This window comes from Heptranchias perlo, chromosome 4 (assembly GCF_035084215.1).
Source record: "Heptranchias perlo isolate sHepPer1 chromosome 4, sHepPer1.hap1, whole genome shotgun sequence".
Taxonomy (NCBI): domain Eukaryota; kingdom Metazoa; phylum Chordata; class Chondrichthyes; order Hexanchiformes; family Hexanchidae; genus Heptranchias; species Heptranchias perlo.
In genome coordinates, this window is record NC_090328.1 from 25766056 (window position 1) to 25780191 (window position 14136).

At 44.4% G+C, this 14136-nt stretch overlaps 1 long non-coding RNA gene across 1 annotated transcript; it reads left to right on the forward strand.

Annotated features, from left to right (window-relative positions):
- Positions 1–2153: 2153 nt before the first annotated feature.
- LOC137320791 (uncharacterized) lies at positions 2154–11915 on the forward strand. Its single transcript, XR_010962647.1, has 3 exons — positions 2154–2480; positions 4393–4425; positions 6163–11915. It is a non-coding gene; the product is annotated as an uncharacterized lncRNA (long non-coding RNA).
- The last annotated feature ends 2221 nt before the right edge of the window (positions 11916–14136 follow it).

Genomic DNA, 14136 nt, shown 5'->3' on the forward strand with positions numbered 1-14136 from the left:
TTAATCATGGTATATTACTTACTGGAGAATACATGGCTTGTCCACCATGATATTTCATCACCTTAAAAGCTAGAAAATAACATCCCCAAGGCCAGACTAAAACTTGGTCAAATTTATTTATAGGTGAAATAATATACAGAAGCCAATTCCACTTATGTGTACAAGGTGTGAACAGAGGCTTCTGAGCAGCCGAATAGTTTGTTTTTGACACCTGTTAGCAATTGGAAAATGCAACCCTGTCCATATGGTTGGCATGGAATCAGAATACATCTCTTCAAAGAATTTCTAAATGATTAATTGGGACTTTGAATAACAAACTGGTCAGGGTTTTCCACTTCTGCGCTCGCCAGCCCATGATTTTCTGCCCACCACTTTAATGGGCAGAAAATCGTGAGCTGGCAAAAAAAAAAGTGGAAAACCCGGTCACCAGCTGTAGCAGGCCCTACAGTTTTCCAAAGAAGTCCTTGGGTTCCATTTTCAGGGTAGCCCAACATTAAAATGATGTATAAAACATACTGTCAGGATTTGGGGTAAGGTGCAGATCTAGGGTGAAGAAGGGATTGGTGACAAATCTGTACTGGGGGCATATATATTGAGAAAGATTGATGACTGCCTGGCCAAAGGGGGCCTTGACTAGCGGATAGCAGCTCTGTGGATCAGTGATCTTATTGATTAATATAAGGGCAGGGTTTTGTAAATCAGGATTGCTACCCCCTCTTTGTCAAACAAGAAGGAAATGTAGAAACATTAGCCATTCCAGCCCTTTCCGAGTATTTAATGTTCAGGGTCAGCTAGATGATCTTTTGTTAGTTGGTGTATTTTCCTTCTGGAAGAAGGCTAATACTTTTTTCCTTTTGGTGAAGTAGTTCACTTTTTATTTTAAATTATGTGATTTTAATCTCCATCATTAGGGAATATGCTGGAGGATCTCTTGTCATTCTAGCAAGGGATATTCATTTCTTGTCTTTGCTGAGTCGGTGCAAATGATGTCTACAGGTGGGTTTACTATAATGATAGTGCAGCCAGCTCCACTGAGGTGATGGGTTCCAAGGACGTCTGTTTGAGTGCTGGTGCTTTTGGTAACTGGGCCTAACCTGGGCCATCTTGGCCATGAGTAACATTATAGGTCCTGAGCATGGCTCACTTTCATTATAATTATTTATGAACAATTGTAATATTCTCATATATTTTACTCAAATGAGAAATTAGAAAAGAAAGAAGAACGTGTATTTATATAACGCCTTTCATGACTTCAGGATCTCCCACAGCGTTTCACGCCAATGAAATACTTTTGAAGTTTAGTCACTGGTGTAATATAGGCAAACTTGGCAGCCAATTTGCGCATAGCAAAGTCTCACAAGCAGCAATGAGATAAATGACCAGATCATCTGCTTTAGTTGAGGCATAAATGTTGGCCTAGACACTAGGAGAATTCCCCTGCTCTTTGAATAGTAGCATGGGATCTTTTACGTCTACCTGAGAGGACAGATGGATCCTCAGATGGTGTAAATAACTCCCTCAGTACCCCATTGAAATGTCAGCCTAGATTATGTGCTCAAATGTTTGGAGTGGAACTTGAACCCACAACCTTCTGACTCACTGAGCCAAAGCTGATACTTACACCTAAGTCTGTAATCTGATATGTTCCAAGGGGAGGTAATTAATGTCCCTGGTGGACTTGATAGAGGGCAATAGATATGGACGGCATCTTAGAGAGAGCAATTATTCTCACAGTGGTATTATTGGGGATGCAATGCATCTGTGATGACTGCCATTGCCTCACTCAGGGATGGGGCATTCTTATTGCTGGAACTTGAAGGCCTGGCAGCCCACTTGTCTGCACAGGCATTGCATTTAAATCAATGCATTCAAATTTCCCAAGAAGATGCCCCTTCAGCCACCATTCCCTAATTTAACTGAAAATATGGATACGTGGACTATCGACCAGGACGTTCCACCAGTGAGCCTGTCCCAAGCAAGGCAGCATCAAGCATGTCAGAAGTGAGCCACTGTGACTGATGGAGGCTGCTGTGGAGCATAAGGAATTTGAACCCATGGAAAATTTGAATGCATAGGAAATTGAATCTGTTGTGCCTAAGAGGTGGGGAAGGGAGGAAAATAGCAAGAAATCTGGCAACCTCCATTGACAATGGTCAGCTGATTTAATATACATAGAAATACTGTGTATCTTCTATTTGTTCTCAGGATGTGGCACTGGTAGGTCCGCCTTTATTGGCCATCCCGACTTGCCCTGAGAAGATGGCGGTGGCCCTTCTCCTTGAACTGCTGTAGTTCTAATGCTGATGGTACTCCCACGATGGTGTTAAGTAGGTAGATCCAGGATTTTGACCTGACAACGATGAAATAAGTGAAGATGATATATGACTTGGTGGGAATTTGGAAGTGATGGTGTTCCTGTAACGACACAGCTCTTGTCCTGCTCTGTGGTGGAGGTTCTGGAATTAGGAAATGATGTCGAAGTAAGTTTGGTAGGGTATTATTAGACTCATAAACATAGATTTCTTAGATTTCAAAACACTAGGGGCTCAATTTTCAAGTGGCGGCGGGATGGCAGCGGGTGGGTGGGGGGGGGGGGTGGGGGGGGTCAATGGACGCGCGGCAAACCCGGATAATAAAATCTTACCTTTTCCCATGTGATCGCGAGGTAATCGATGCTCATTAATCTTGTTTTCGGGTTCCGCGCCCGGGAAGCCGGGAGCTGCAACACCACGGGTGGAGGGTGGGAGAAAGAGAGAGAAAGAGTCGTCATCCAACACTGGAACAGAGAGTGGGGGGCGGGGAACAAAGATCGGGTGGGGAGGACATCGGACATCGTCAGAGTTGGGGGGAGACATTGGGAGACATCGAGGGGGGGGTGAGATATCAGAGAAGAGACATTGGAGAGGGAGATATCGGGGGGGTGAGACATTGGAGAGGGAGAAATCGGGGGGGTGAGACATTGGAGAGGGAGAAATCGGCGGGGTGAGACATCGGATATCGGAGCAGGGGGGTGAGACATTGGGTGGGGTGAGACATCGGATATCGGAGCAGGGGGGTGAGACATCGGGGGGGGGTGAGACATCGGGGGGGTGAAACATCGGACATCGGAGCAGGGGGGTGAGACATCGGGGGGGGTGAGACATCGGGGGGGGTTGAGACGGCGGGGGGGGGTGAGACATCGGACATCGGAGCAGGGGGGTGAGACATCGGGGGGGGGTGAGACATCGGGGGGGGGGTGAGACATCGGGGGGGTTAGACATCGGGGGGGGGTGAGACATCGGACATCGGAGCGGGGGGTGAGACATCGGGGGGGGGGTGAGACATCGGGGGGGGTGGGGGGAAACATCGGGGGGGTGAGACATCGGGGGGGGGGTGAGACATCGGTGGGGGGGGTGAAACATCGGGGGGGTGAGACATCGGGGGGGGGTGAAACATCGGACATCGGAGCAGGGGGGTGAGACATTGGGTGGGGTGAGACATCGGAGCAGGGGGGTGAGACATCGGGGGGGTGAGACATCGGACATCAGAGCAGGGGGGTGAGACATCGGGGGGGTGAGACATCGGACATCGGAGCAGGGGGGTGAGACATCGGGGGGGTGAGACATCGGGGGGGTGAGACATCGGGGGGGTGAGACATCGGACATCGGAGCAGGGGGTGAGACATCGGGGGGGTGAGACATCGGGGGGGTGAGACATCGGGGGGGTGAGACATCGGGGGGGTGAGACATCGGACATCGGAGCAGGGGGGTGAGACACTGGGGGGTGAGACATCGGACATCGGAGCAGGGGGGTGAGACACTGGGGGGTGAGACATCGGATATCGGAGCAGGGGGGTGAGACATCGGGGGGGTGAGACATCGGACATCGGAGCAGGGGGGTGAGACACTGGGGGGTGAGACATCGGACATCGGAGCAGGGGGGTGAGACACTGGGGGGTGAGACATCGGACATCGGAGCAGGGGGGGTGAGACACTGGGGGGGTGAGACATCGGACATCGGAGCAGGGGGGTGAGACATCGGGGGGGGTGAGACATCGGACATCGGAGCAGGGGGGTGAGACATCGGGGGGGTGAGACATCGGACATCGGAGCAGGGGGGTGAGACATCGGGGGGGTGAGACATCGGACATCGGAGCAGGGGGGTGAGACATCGGGGGGGTGAGACATCGGACATCGGAGCAGGGGGGTGAGACACTGGGGGGTGAGACATCGGATATCGGAGCAGGGGGGTGAGACACTGGGGGGTGGGACATCGGATATCGGAGCAGGGGGGTGCAGGTGAGATCGTTTGAAAGGTAGATTTATTTATTTTTTAACTTTGTGAAATGTTATCTTATTTAATTTATTTTGTTTACTTTTGCCTGATCCGGCACTTCACGACTGGTTTCACCAGGTGTGAATCAGAAGCCGTGGGAAAGCCGCCCAGGTAAGTTGAAAATCATTGTAACTACCTACTATGTAACAAATATGTATAAATGCGTAGGCTTCAAGGAGCTCCTGAACATTTACCTGACGAAGGAGGAAGCCTCCGAAAGCTTGTGAATTTAAAATAAAATTGCTGGACTATAACTTGGTGTTGTAAAATTGTTTACAATTGTCAACCCCAGTCCATCACCGGCATCTCCACATCATGTAACAAATAAAGTACCTTAAGTACCCAACAAAGTACATTTGCTTCTTAAAATATCGTCCCGTCGGCTTTAATTGCCGACAGGGCTTCTGGATTCCAGAACCTTGCGCGCACATAGATGTGTCTGCGTGAGACACAGAAGTCAGCGGGTTGGAGCTAGGTTCCTTACCCACTCGGGATTGTCCCGATTTTCCCAGTCCTCAACGCACCCGGACTTCAATTTGAAAATCGAGCCCAAGAGGTAGTAATATAATAACAATTTGGGACTTTTAGAAATTGTCTGCACTTTTTCATTCTCAGGATGTGGGCGTCACTGGCAAGTATTGCCCATCCCTAGTTACCCTGAGAAGGTAGGCCGCCTTCTAGAATCACCATTCTTTGCAGTGATTTGATACTGAGTGGCTTGCTAGGTCACTTCAGAGTCAACCAAATTTGAGTCACAGATAGGCCAGATCAGATAAGGATAGCAGCTTTCCTTCCCTAAAGGACATTAGAGAATGGATCAGTTGGGATTTTACAACAATCAGCAGCTTCATGGTTACTTTTACTGAAACCAGTTTCTTTAAATGAATGGTGGGATTTGAATTCATGTTGTACCAGATTATTTGAATAGGCCTCTAGATTACTAGTCTAGTAACATAACCACTACACTATCTCCTTAACTTTTAGAGGTATCAGATTTATCTGTTTTATTGACTTACTCTTAATGCCGCTGTGTGTTGATTTGAATTTTCACTGGTGCAAGTTCAGCAAATCCACAAGTTCAGCCCACTATCCAAAGAAAAGTATCTGAACTTTATTCTCTCTTTTGGTTTATGTGGACAGGCCTCTTAGTTATCTTGAGTGATGTGGCAGCCATTTTGCTGAGTTTATTGACGTGTGGAGATGATTGTCATTTTTAGAGGGATGGTTGCTGTTTTGGAAATATATGGTCTGCAGCAATTAGACACAGAGTTGAAATGCTAACTAAACGCATTTGGTTTTTTTTTTGCCCATTTTTTTCAGTGCCTGCAAGCTTCTTTTGGCTCAGGCCCACATTTCCTGAGAGCCACATTTATCCCCTGAGTTTGCGAGTCTTCTACTGCTCGGCATGAGGCTGAGGTTAATTCCTCTATTTTTAGCCGGCTAGATTAAAAAGTCCCTTTTGACATTTCGCAACAGTTTGGATATTCTGCGCAGTTTACTAAATAAGCTTGGGTTTAGTTGCCAGGCCTATTACAGACAGTCACTCACTCGTCAAATGAAAAGGTCAGCAAGTGAAAATATCCGAATAGTTACCATATGTTCGAGCAACTTGCACAACTGGTGTTCTGAATGTAACGTATCTGAAATGAAACCGAAGATGATGCAGGCCATGATAGAAAGCAAAATGTACAAATAAATGTTTTGCCGGTAAGTAGAACGTTACTAAGTTGTTGGAAAGGGAGGTGCAAGAATTGAATTACGGTAAGGCTCTGCATCACCCACATGATATTGTTTAAGTATGTTAGCTATGATAACACTTACAGTTGTGTTTTTTTTTCTCCCTACCAGTTCCCCTCCCCCTCTTGTTCTTCCACAGAGATCATTTGCCACCATGCAGGCTCCTTCAACTGCCAGAGGATAGGGCGGGGGAGACGTGGGTTCGACTGATGTCTTACCAGTGCTATTCCATAATTGGCTGGTAGGAGGTGTAGTTGCAGCAGAATTACTGAGCTGAGAATGTTGTCCTCTCTCTCTCTCGCTCTCTCACTTTCAACCCCCCCCCACCACCTCCCCACCCTGACATGCATTGCATCCCACGAGGCACTTCACCTCGCAGCCTGGCTGAAATGTGTTGAAATATATTCCAACTGCAGTATGCAGTTGCAAGGGACACACAGTCCTAGGACTGTGCGTGTCAATTACAGGTCAGTTTCATAACATTCCAGCTCAAACCGCCAATGTTCTCTGCGTACTCGGGCTGAGCTGGAAGCGGGGTTGGCAGGGAATACATTACTGTAATAACATTTATATAACTTTCAAATAAAAAAAAACTCATTGAGATGAAATAATTAGGGAAATTAAAACAAGGATGAAGTGCTCGATAACTGGTGGGCGTTCTTCCATTGAAAAGCAGTGGGCCCACAAGAGGTCGATACATTTACGTGCTGTTTTCTTTTATTGCCTTCTCATGCTTGCATTCCTTTCTGGTGGGAGGGGGGAAAAACAAAGAAATGACTGCCTGAACTCCTTACTTTTCTGATTCAGATAAGAGAAAAATAAGCTTTTATTCTCTCTCCCCCCCCTTTCTTCCTTTCTCCCCTGACTCACATTAGTATACATTTCCATAGGTGTTGGCAGCCATCCAGTACCGTGCATAAGTGGCCATTCTTCTCGTACGAGCCAAGACAGTGAATCCAGAGGAGGGTCGAAGCAAGACTTCTGCCTGCTTTGGGTTGCCAACCCTCCAGGATTGCCCTGGACTCTCCAGGAATTGAAGATTAATCTCCTGGACACTGCTGCCAGTGACCTGAGAGAAAGATCATAGGGGCATTAAAAAATTTAGGCTTGCCTTCATTTTCTTTGATTATTGGTTATAGAAATATTAGAAATGGGGAAAAAAGGCGATATATGCAAGGCCATTGGAGGTGAGAGGCCTTGAGATGAAACCTCCATGAATACGTCCAACCAGAGTTGGCAACCCTACTGCCGCCCTGATCCCGATGACTCCGCAATAGTTTCCTGGTTTGGGGTTCATTAGCTGTACAGGTTAGGCTCCCAAGGGATCCCCCATCAGTGAGAGGGAGCCTGCCAATTCAGTGCAGCAAGATACGGTGGTGCAGCAGCGGGACTGAACTGAGGCCTATGATTTTGGGGCTTGAGGAGAGGGAGAGGTGGCTGCTACTTTCCCTCCAAAAGATGTAATGCTAGTCCTTGGAGCAATCTGCTGCTGCCCCACAAATGACTATTACACCCCTCCTGGTGGTCCATGGGGTTTGTGGAATCAGCAGTGGAAGGCGGAGAAATTTGGCTGGGTTGCTGGTAGGCCCTGTCTACTCGCACACGGGGCTGCTGGTGGCCTTCCCCTGCTAGGGCGGGAGTTGGCGGGGGGGGGAAGAGATCTAGGTCAGGACAGGGATTATGGTGGTAGCCCTCTTCACCTGAGGAGAATTGTCTCATCCCAATTGTTGCCCCAGCTGATATCAGTGAACTCTGAAAAGAACAGGGATTGAACCTGGTACCTTCTTGATCTGTACAGCTCAGTACCACACCAGGTGTTGCAATGTACCCAGTGGACCAACAGAAAGGGGCTTCCCCAGATAAGTTTTGATATATTTTTAATATTTTTTAATGTATATATAGTTTAAGAATCAGAAAATTCTGTTGAACTACAAGTGTTCCCTGGAGCATTAAGGTAGCATTCTGACGCCAACTCAGAACATGAGATAACTCGAGCTGTGCAATATCACTGTAATTTACGAATGCTTAGCTCTTGCTTCATTTAAATTCTTTTGCTTTGAACTAGCTCTTACGTTCAAAGGATGGCAGTGGATGAGTAGAAGGAGAGTACATGCTTTCTCTCTCACTGTGACTCCCCCATACTCGGGGCAGAAAGTGGGTGAGTGTCTCCACTCGGGGCAGGGTGGCTGAGGACCCAGGAGGGGGTTAAAGATCTGAGAACCCTGTGGTGGGGGAAGGGTTTGAGGTCTGGCAGCTGAGCTCTACAAGTAGTGCAGTTTCCAAGTACAGCTATTACAATGAGGAGTCTTGACCCTACTTGTGTTCTTACCACTTTCAATGTTTTCTTGCTCCAGACAACACAGGACAAAATTGTAGAGGCAACTGGTAGAACGTGGGTGCAGCCATGTGGAATCAGTCTGTATCCTCCAGCACTGCATTGCTGTTCAGGGATTGACAAATGTGCCATCCCCTCCAGCTGCTAATTAGACTTATTTAGGAACCCTTGACTGGCTGTATCCATAACTAGTTTGGTTATTGATTTCCCTTCATGGACAACTAAAACACCTCTGACATGAATCTTCCTTCCCACCCAACATGACTCTGTGAGCCAATCTTGCAGCAGTGTGTTAAACACTGACAATTCGCTCCTTTCAACCAGAGTCACGAACGCTACAAGGCGGCAGGGCTATCCCAGCTTCCTCTGCTGCATGAATCAGATCGATTCTCACTAAAGGGAATACACCTGTTTTATATTGCAACACGAGTTGGGTTGTGGCCATCTTGCAGATGTATCTCATGAGTAAGAATCAGGAAGAAGCATCAATATGTAACATGGGCCCACTTGAATGACCAGGCTGAGAACTCTGATCTACGTCAGATAGAAAAGTGGACTCAGAGACACGTTGTATATCTTAGAAGGTTACGTCAAGCCACAACATTAAGACCAGAGGTGAGTGAGTGAGACTTGGGCTGCATAATTTAGTGCCCTAGCACACAGAGAGAAGCTAGAGAAGAGGGCGATGGGCACACTCTCTCAGAAAGGCTGGAGTGAAGCAAGACAAAGAACTCTGGGATGGAAGAAAATTTGTTTTCTGTTATGAATGGTCCCACAAAATCCATGACTATTCAGACAATTGATCATCGTACCTTTGATCATGTCATCCTGTGCATCGTTGATTTTGTTGTTAGAAGAAATTTACCCGTCAAGCAAACCCCTTTAATGGTTAATGAATTATTACGGATACAGATTCCCCCTAAAACTCCCAAAAAGGCTGAACTGACGGAGATACTAACATTTTTTTAAAAAAAAAAGATCATCTGGTATTATGGCATAGTCTGCATCCAAATTATAATCAACACATTGCATCTGGTTATAGAAGGCCTAACAGATGTTGCTTTTCACAGGACAGGACAGACACTGGTTTCAGATCCTATCATTTAAAATACCTATCAGTGGCTTAACCAGGATTATCTGTCAAAGCGCTAAATCTTTAATCTACCTAAATGTTCCAAAACAAAGCAGAAACGCACTTGATGAGTATGAATGCAGTTGGCCAATTTGAAGTACCTGTGTTAGCCCATGTTAATTATCACAGCATTTTAAGATATCCAGGTCATTAGACTGATAGGTCTGACTAAAATCTGTAGTATGTATCCTGCTGACCTACATAATTCCAAAATATTCAAAAATGTGTCTGATAGGGCTGAGTCTAAATAGAACTCTATTTAATCATGCAAGCACTGTCGTCTAAATATTGCACTCTATACATGACAAAAGTACTTAAGATGAATGCAGTTTGGCTGCCTTTATTACTTCAAGTACTTAGAACAAGACATTTAAAACCAATTGCATCACTATACACAACCTATGTTTGCCCTTAAATATTCAATCGCATCAAAAGGCACTGAAAGTCCTTCACAACTTGTCTGAATTCTTGGAATCATTATAGAATTATAAGAGTAGAAATTGGTCCTCATTGCACGCGTTGTCCAGGCAGAAAACAGGACAAAAAGGACCAAATGCTGTACAACTCAAAAAAAAAATTGTGGTGGACTGTATTTGAGAAACTTATTAATTGCAATTAGTTCACAAGTAATTATCGGTTGAAATCACATCATGGGTTGTAAGATTTTCTGTTTTCTCTGTGGAAGTGAAATTTAGGGGTAGAAATTGGACCTCATTGTCCATGGGTGTAAAACAGGTGCAACTAGGGCCAATTTCGGGGACCAACGACCCACGCCCAAAGTATGTCTGAATGATGAACAACTCGATATTGGGTTGAACCATTTTTCAGGTACCCCTGGCAGCTGCCTGTAACAGGCGTTCAACTCGTTACATATATAAATGAGGGACCTAACACCTGTTTTAGGCTCTCTGACAGAAATTGGTTTGAGATGAACGGAACAGGAGCCAGGCCTGCTGCCTTCAGTATTGCTCAGCGGCCGCCAACAAATGGTGAGATTTAAAAAAAAGACTTTTCTAAATCATTCTTGTGGAACCAGGAGGAGCAGAAGTGCTCTCCCAACTGCACAGTACTCCCGATCGCAACCCCCCCACCCCCCCGCCCCCTTGGGACTTGGCTGTTGCCGGCAAGGCAAGCAATCTGAAATTCATCTGCATCAAATCGGTGAGCTGCCCTGATAATGTAAATGAGGCCCGAGGCCTGACTTTGGGCCGGCTTCAGGCCTCCCGGTTGGGCCTAAAGAAATTTCTGCCCCTTACATGCTAACCATCTTCCTTTCTACCCCTTCCATATTATACTGATTGGGATTAAGGTGGAATAGGATTATAGTGGAAGTGAAGGAGTCAGATCTAACTTTTCATAGTCTGAGGAAAAATGTATTGCTCATTAGCGGGAGACTGACTGCTCTGTTTCTAGTATGAGTTCGGTGGGGAATGTGGCCCTTTACCAGTTTATGCCATCTTACGTTTAATGTATGACCATTTATGTTGCTCCTCTGCTTCGGATCTCTTCACAATGTCCTCCCACAATTAACTTCATCTGTAACTTTGCATTGATTTTATTGACACTGCTTGCCAAATTTATAGTCACACATTTGTAACAATTTGTAACATGCACCAAATAAATCTGCTTTACTTCTTAAAATTTCAGTAACAAAATGAATTCCAAATCTTCCTCATTGAAAGACTGCCCTGAATCACTGTTGCAGTCAGATGTTTTGAGTATAGTGTATTGTAGTGTCTGGGATGACCAGCTTATTTATTTTTCTGTGCATTCTGGAGCCTACAGATTACTGTGTTTGATCTTAGTGTATGAACACGTAAACATTCGAACGACATTACTTTGCCTGCTCTTTTAACAGAACCCATTTATTTTAAATGGATTAATGCCTCTGTTAAAACAATGGACAAAGTAATGTTAAATGAACATGTCATGTGATGATATGCACACAGTAATTTGAAGGCTCTTATTCTTTCTTACTCATTAAAATGATACATATAATTGGCTAAGTACTTGTAGTTACTGTTGTCAAGTGCACTGACACAAGTAATAGAATAATATCAAGATGCATACCTGAACCACACTGACACAAAAATCTATCGTCCATTCTGTGTCCATTGCCACAGAGAGAAAGAATAAACCTTAGTCACTGTTTTAAAAAATATATTTTTTGTAAAGTTTTCTTTCTATAACTTTATGAATAAAGATTATGTTTGACATGCTGTAGTACTATTCACTGAACTTCACTCATGTAATTATTAGCAAACTATGGTTGAAAAATAGGTCACAAAGCAGATTTTAAAAGGGTTTTTGTGCAGACGTTTTAAAGCGGCAGACAGGATTTTCTCTTTTTAATCCGGTATTAATTTGTCTCCAAGATTTGTTACAAAACAGATGTACGTGGTTTTTTTTCTGAAGGTTTCACTTCCACGAATATTTGCTTTCAAATTATATATAATTTTCTTATCCTAGCAAGAATATTCCGGGAAAATTTGACAAAACACCTTAAAAAAAACCACTGTGAGAAAAAAATGCATTAGTCGCACGCAAATGTAATTACTAACTGAAACGTTGAACATAATTTGCCATTGAGTTCTTACTCGACTTCTGTAAATAAAAGATTTCCTTTGCCAAGCACGCCATTCATTAGTGGCTTTTGGATTGCAAGCCTCCCTTACTTCAATAGACATTTTCCTGGGAACATTCTGTAAATGCGAATGATTTTTGCCTCAACCACATCAGCACCTCCCCCAGCACGAATATGCAGCTGTGCTAAATGTAGTAACCCAGATTCCATGATAGTACAATGTCCTTTCAATGTGCTTTACAAACGCAGCATAAAATATATCTTTACAGAGAAAGATGGCAACCGTCTGTCATTCCCGTGCAATTCAAAGACAAATAACATTTTCAAATTTCTGTGCAGAATAAACATGGCCTCTCCACGCGCAATTAGTGTTGAATTGTTCTGTTCCACAGATCGATTTCCATTCCACAGTCACAGAATGAATAGGCCACAGTCCAAGTACTTTTATGTTTTGGGTATTGTGCCAAATTTCTCTTCTTAAAAGCATTACATTTTCCAGCAGCTTACATCCAGTTGCTTCTATTTAAAGAATGGGAACGAGAATTCTGAGTTTGCAAAAGTTTATTTGAACCAAAGCACCCTTTTTTCACGTGGCTCGTTCTGTATTTAAACTGCTATTGCACAATGTCCCTATTGAAAGCAGTGCCTCGCCGCCAGTTTGAGCTAGGAATTGCTTGAAGTCTGAGCTTCTCTCTTAATAATATGTTCCAGATGTACCCAGAGTAGACCAAGTCTGTGAGTGAAGCACAACCAATGTTCCTTGGTCTCGCTCTGCACATTTGTGGTGAGCCAGCTTACACAGAGGCTTAGCATTAATACAATCTTAAAACAAATTAAGAAAATCTGTTTTTTATTTTAAATCCCTTTCTATAATGAATGTCATTTGCATTTAGATCCAATTAAAAGAACTACAGATCTTCCATCACTGGAGAGTCTAGAAATAGGAGTCATGGTCTCAAGATAAGGGGTTGTCCATTTAGGACCGAGATGAGGAAAAATTTCTTCACTCAGAGGGTTGTGAATCTTTGGAATTCTCTACTCCAGAGGGCTGTGGATGCTCAGTCATTGAGTACATTCAAGACTGAGATTGATAGATTTTTGGACACTAAGAGAATCAAGGGATATGGGGATAGGACAGGAAAGTGGAGTTGAGGTAGACGATCAGCCATGATTTTATTGAATGGCGGAGCAGGCTCGAGGGGCCGTATGACCTACTCTTAATCCTATTTCTCATGTTCTTATGTTCTTATCACTTGTATGCACAGAAATCCCAAATATCCCTGAAATTTCAGCTCATCCATGCATTTCCCTAACTGATGAATACCCCAAAATAGTGCATTTTTGTCTCCACTATGAAAATGTAGCCTTGACTGAAAATGCTCCATACGTCCACAGCCACTTACCATAAAAATGTGCCTATGGAAAGAGAGGAATAGAACAATGGGCATCCATGAAATTGAGCTTTCATATCTGAGATGTATGCAAGCCAAGAAAATCACAATTTAGCAAAAATGTCTGTGACAAAAATTTAGTACTGAAGTCATGAGTGAGATGCATAAAAATGTTATGTGGGTTTCTTATATTATGAACCTAGAAACGTACAAAACTGACAGGCAGGAAAAGACCATCTGGTCCATTGAGCCTGCTTCACACAGTCGTGATGTCTGAAGCATCGTGATTAGACACCCCCTACCCATCAGCAGCCATATAATCTCCTGGGAGAGGAAAAAAACAGATAAAAACCCCCAAGGCCAAATAGGGGGAAAATATGGAAATTTACTATCTGAATCCTTTAGGCTATCGAAGCTAGGAGACCACATTGACCACGCTTATATTACCTGGTATTTCACCTATATTTTATAAGACGTGATCTTTGCCACAGTGAGAAACTGGTCCTACTCTCTTTTGAAAGTATGCAGAGTCAGCACTCAATGCATGAGCTGGCAACTTGTTCCATAGGTTTAGTATCCTCTGGGAAAGAAGAACTGCCTAAACTAGTCCTACCACTCAATAACACGACCCCAGGTCTTCCCC